Source organism: Schistocerca cancellata, chromosome 7, assembly GCF_023864275.1.
Source record: "Schistocerca cancellata isolate TAMUIC-IGC-003103 chromosome 7, iqSchCanc2.1, whole genome shotgun sequence".
Classification (NCBI taxonomy): domain Eukaryota; kingdom Metazoa; phylum Arthropoda; class Insecta; order Orthoptera; family Acrididae; genus Schistocerca; species Schistocerca cancellata.
In genome coordinates this window covers 299,319,086-299,324,085 of record NC_064632.1, presented here as the reverse complement: position 1 = coordinate 299,324,085, position 5,000 = coordinate 299,319,086, and the positions used below count along the sequence as shown (strand labels likewise).

General features: G+C 53.9%; 1 non-coding gene across 1 annotated transcript in view; it reads right to left on the bottom strand.

Annotated features, from left to right (window-relative positions):
• LOC126093608 (small subunit ribosomal RNA) overlaps window positions 1-1,656 on the bottom strand; it is a 1,909-nt gene extending 253 nt beyond the window's left edge. Inside the window, exon 1 of the ribosomal RNA XR_007521737.1 lies at window positions 1-1,656. This exon is cut by the window's left edge and continues 253 nt beyond it. This is a non-coding gene — a ribosomal RNA (small subunit ribosomal RNA).
• Between the last annotated feature and the right edge of the window lie 3,344 nt (window positions 1,657-5,000).

The following is a 5,000-nucleotide window of genomic DNA, read 5'->3' as shown; positions in this document are numbered from 1 at the left end:
GCCCCAATCCCTAGCACGAAGGAGGTTCAGCGGGTTACCCCGACCTTTCGGCCTAGGAAGACACGCTGATTCCTTCAGTGTAGCGCGCGTGCGGCCCAGAACATCTAAGGGCATCACAGACCTGTTATTGCTCAATCTCGTGCGGCTAGAAGCCGCCTGTCCCTCTAAGAAGAAAAGTAATCGCTGACAGCACGAAGGATGTCACGCGACTAGTTAGCAGGCTAGAGTCTCGTTCGTTATCGGAATTAACCAGACAAATCGCTCCACCAACTAAGAACGGCCATGCACCACCACCCACCGAATCAAGAAAGAGCTATCAATCTGTCAATCCTTCCGGTGTCCGGGCCTGGTGAGGTTTCCCGTGTTGAGTCAAATTAAGCCGCAGGCTCCACTCCTGGTGGTGCCCTTCCGTCAATTCCTTTAAGTTTCAGCTTTGCAACCATACTTCCCCCGGAACCCAAAAGCTTTGGTTTCCCGGAGGCTGCCCGCCGAGTCATCGGAGGAACTGCGGCGGATCGCTGGCTGGCATCGTTTATGGTTAGAACTAGGGCGGTATCTGATCGCCTTCGAACCTCTAACTTTCGTTCTTGATTAATGAAAACATACTTGGCAAATGCTTTCGCTTCTGTTCGTCTTGCGACGATCCAAGAATTTCACCTCTAACGTCGCAATACGAATGCCCCCGCCTGTCCCTATTAATCATTACCTCGGGTTCCGAAAACCAACAAAATAGAACCGAGGTCCTATTCCATTATTCCATGCACACAGTATTCAGGCGGGCTTGCCTGCTTTAAGCACTCTAATTTGTTCAAAGCAAACGTGCCGGCCCACCCAGACACTCAATAAAGAGCACCTTGGTAGGATTTCAACGGTGTCCGCCTCGGGACGCACGAACACGCACGAGGCGGTCGCACGCCTTCGGCTCGCCCCACCGGCAGGACGTCCCACGATACATGCCAGTTAAACACCGACGGGCGGTGAACCAACAGCGTGGGACACAAATCCAACTACGAGCTTTTTAACCGCAACAACTTTAATATACGCTATTGGAGCTGGAATTACCGCGGCTGCTGGCACCAGACTTGCCCTCCAATAGATACTCGTTAAAGGATTTAAAGTGTACTCATTACGATTACGGGGCCTCGGATGAGTCCCGTATCGTTATTTTTCGTCACTACCTCCCCGTGCCGGGAGTGGGTAATTTGCGCGCCTGCTGCCTTCCTTGGATGTGGTAGCCGTTTCTCAGGCTCCCTCTCCGGAATCGAACCCTGATTCCCCGTTACCCGTTACAACCATGGTAGGCGCAGAACCTACCATCGACAGTTGATAAGGCAGACATTTGAAAGATGCGTCGCCGGTACGAGGACCGTGCGATCAGCCCAAAGTTATTCAGAGTCACCAAGGCAAACGGACCGGACGAGCCGACCGATTGGTTTTGATCTAATAAAAGCGTCCCTTCCATCTCTGGTCGGGACTCTGTTTGCATGTATTAGCTTTAGAATTACCACAGTTATCCAAGTAACGTGGGTACGATCTAAGGAACCATAACTGATTTAATGAGCCATTCGCGGTTTCACCTTAATGCGGCTTGTACTGAGACATGCATGGCTTAATCTTTGAGACAAGCATATGACTACTGGCAGGATCAACCAGGGAGCTGCGTCAACTAGAGCTGAGCAGCCGGCCGCCCGGGAGTGTGTCCCAGGGGCCCGCGCGAACACGCAAGCGTCCGCTCAATTATTCTGCAAACAGGAGGAGGCTGAGCTCCCCTGCACAATACACCTCGAAACCCTCTCAGGTCCCGGCGGCGCGCAGCGCCGTCCTAAGTACTTGGTCGGGTTCGAGAGAGGCGCAATCGCCCGGAGTTAGGCGAGTAGACGCTTTAGGTGCGACCACCCGTGCTCCCAACTGAGCTTGCCGCTGCCGACAGAGGCCCGGGAGCGTGCTGTCGTGGCATTGCCGGCGGGAGACAACACGCGCCACCTACGGTGACCGGCAGCTCCAACGCCAGCGCCACAGAAGGGCAAAGGCCCCACGTGGGTGCCGAAGCGAACTCTCCCAGCACAGCGCACGTGCCAACACGTCTGCACAACTGCGATACAAACCACCAGCGAGAACCGCTGGGGCGACCGAGCAGCAGACGGCGTCGCGGCGCCGAGTGCCGGGCGGCGGCGCATCCTCAACGCACACAGTCCTCAGTCGGACCAGCACACTGCAGATGTCCACCGCGCTTCGCACCGGGCCCGCGAGGACCCACTTTGGCCGCCCGGCGCCGCGCGCAGGGTGCCCCGGCGCGCAGCTGCGCCGCCTGCCGCGTCCGTCGGCCGGCGCGCCTGCCACTGGGCGCCCCCACCAGCCGGCTGTAGCGCGTGCGCCCACGCACCGCGCGGCCAGCACGCCGGGCGGCCCCCCCTCACCGGCCGGGGACGGTCCCACCCAGCCACCGCCGCGTATCGCTTCACACACAGATTTGCCCTTACTGATTTACCTCCAGCAACAACAACCGCACCACAATGGGTTTACCAGTTGTTCATTTGCGTAACGTCACCAGCAAACGTAGACGTCCATCCCAGTTTGCAAATGCAACGATTATTGCATACCTGTCTGTTAGGTGCCACGACACACTACGTCTGCCCACATACACGCAACAAAATGTGCACGACTAGAGAACACGTGGGAGGTGGCCCCCTACGTATGCGATGTCCATTACGACACCGACTGTCAACCAGCATCTGTACCATGTCGCAGATGTGGAACGCGGTGCACCATGCTATCACACTGTGTGAGAAGAGACGACTACGTTTGAATACACGCGCCACTACATCAACAGACGGCTCATGCTGATCGCCATCCAGGGCGTCCGTTACTCCCACACGTCTCTATGGCGTACCACACTGCAATGTAGCTGTTATGGGGAGACGGCACGTGGCTGAGTGCACAACATTTGGACCGTATGGTTCGCTGTTGTTGGGCGCAGTCGTTGTACGGTCACACATGTGCCACAGCGTATCATTCAGTACATACGGACCTATGTGCAGTACAATGTGAGGGTTAAGCTTACGACATCAGCGGACAGTGGACACAGGCCGTACCACGACGTAGACTGAGCGCTTCGACATGCGAATGCCAGTGAACAGCTGCGAAGGGCATTGAACACGCAAGCACCTGAACGACCAGCGTGCGAAGGCAGGGGGGGGGGGAGGGGGGGGGCGATGTACATCCTGCAGTCGTCCACATTACAGTGTACAGCGGGAGCATGTAAAAAGTAAGCAACACTTGCGAAGTGTTGAACATGAAACGATACACAAGAGGGTGGGCGGTGCGAGTAGCGAACTATATTCAGAGGGTTGTGGTTAGACAACACTAGATTAATGTAACGTGTCATATGCCAATTACAGAGCAGGTTAAGGCACAACGTGGGTTAGGTTAAGGCACAACGTGGGTTAGGTTAAGGCACAACGTGGGTTAGGTTAAGGCACAACGTGGGTTAGGTTAAGGCACAACGTGGGTTAGGTTAAGGCACAACGTGGGTTAGGTTAAGGCACAACGTGGGTTAGGTTAAGGCACAACGTGGGTTAGGTTAAGGCACAACGTGGGTTAGGTTAAGGCACAACGTGGGTTAGGTTAAGGCACAACGTGGGTTAGGTTAAGGCACAACTTGGGTTAGGTTAAGGCACAACTTGGGTTAGGTTAAGGCACAACTTGGGTTAGGTTAAGGCACAACTTGGGTTAGGTTAAGGCACAACTTGGGTTAGGTTAAGGCACAACTTGGGTTAGGTTAAGGCACAACTTGGGTTAGGTTAAGGCACAACTTGGGTTAGGTTAAGGCACAACTTGGGTTAGGTTAAGGCACAACTTGGGTTAGGTTAAGGCACAACTTGGGTTAGGTTAAGGCACAACTTGGGTTAGGTTAAGGCACAACTTGGGTTAGGTTAAGGCACAACTTGGGTTAGGTTAAGGCACAACTTGGGTTAGGTTAAGGCACAACTTGGGTTAGGTTAAGGCACAACTTGGGTTACATTGCGGTACAAATTGCGTTACATTGCGGTACAAATTGCGTTACATTGCGGTACAAATTGCGTTACATTGCGGTACAAATTGCGTTACATTGCGGTACAAATTGCGTTACATTGCGGTACAAATTGCGTTACATTGCGGTACAAATTGCGTTACATTGCGGTAGAAATTGTGGTACAAATTGCGTTACGAATTTGGTTAGGTTAAGGTGCAAAATGGGTTAGGTTAAGGTGCGAAATGGGTTGGATTACAGTACACAACGTGGTAAGAGAGTGTGTTGTTGGGGGGGGGGGGCCGAGGTTCGTTGGTAGTGATCATTGTAAGTGAATGTCTGAGGCAGCGTCAGTATGTCACAGCAGTTATGTCTCGTCAGGATGCGCTTATGCGCTTTTCGCTCGTGACTGGAGGCGCGCCGCGTCTGTGGTTGCGGCACACCTGTGTGATTCATTCCTGCCATTGTTTCTGTGCCGTAACAGGTGGCAGTGTGGTGGTGTTGGGTGCACCCCTGTGTAGGACATGTGTGGGTGTTGGTGGCTTATCTGAGCAGTTGTGGATGTCGGACGGGTGGGATATTCTATTTTAGAATTGGACTCCCTGGTGTGGTTATCATAGTGTGGATGGTGTACTGTGGCGGAGAGGATGCACCGGACGTTGGTCCATGCTGGTGCTTACATATTGTATCTGTGTCTGTTACAGGCAGAGAGTAATGTGTGATAGAGTGTCTCGCTGAGGTGTGGTTCATATTGTGTGCACAGACTTACAGCATGTATAGGGACAGCGGGAATTTGGCATATTGGATATAACTCTTCGTGAAACGCAAGATATAGGGGTGGATTGCAACGTACGAGTGCGGGAAGAGTCCGCCGTTCATCCGCTGGAGTTGCGATTTCGGCGGTTGGGGTGGGGCACGTGCGGGTGCGGGTGCGGGTGGAGTGATTGTCGGTTGACTACTTCGTGCGACGCAGGCACTGGCGTTCGGGTTC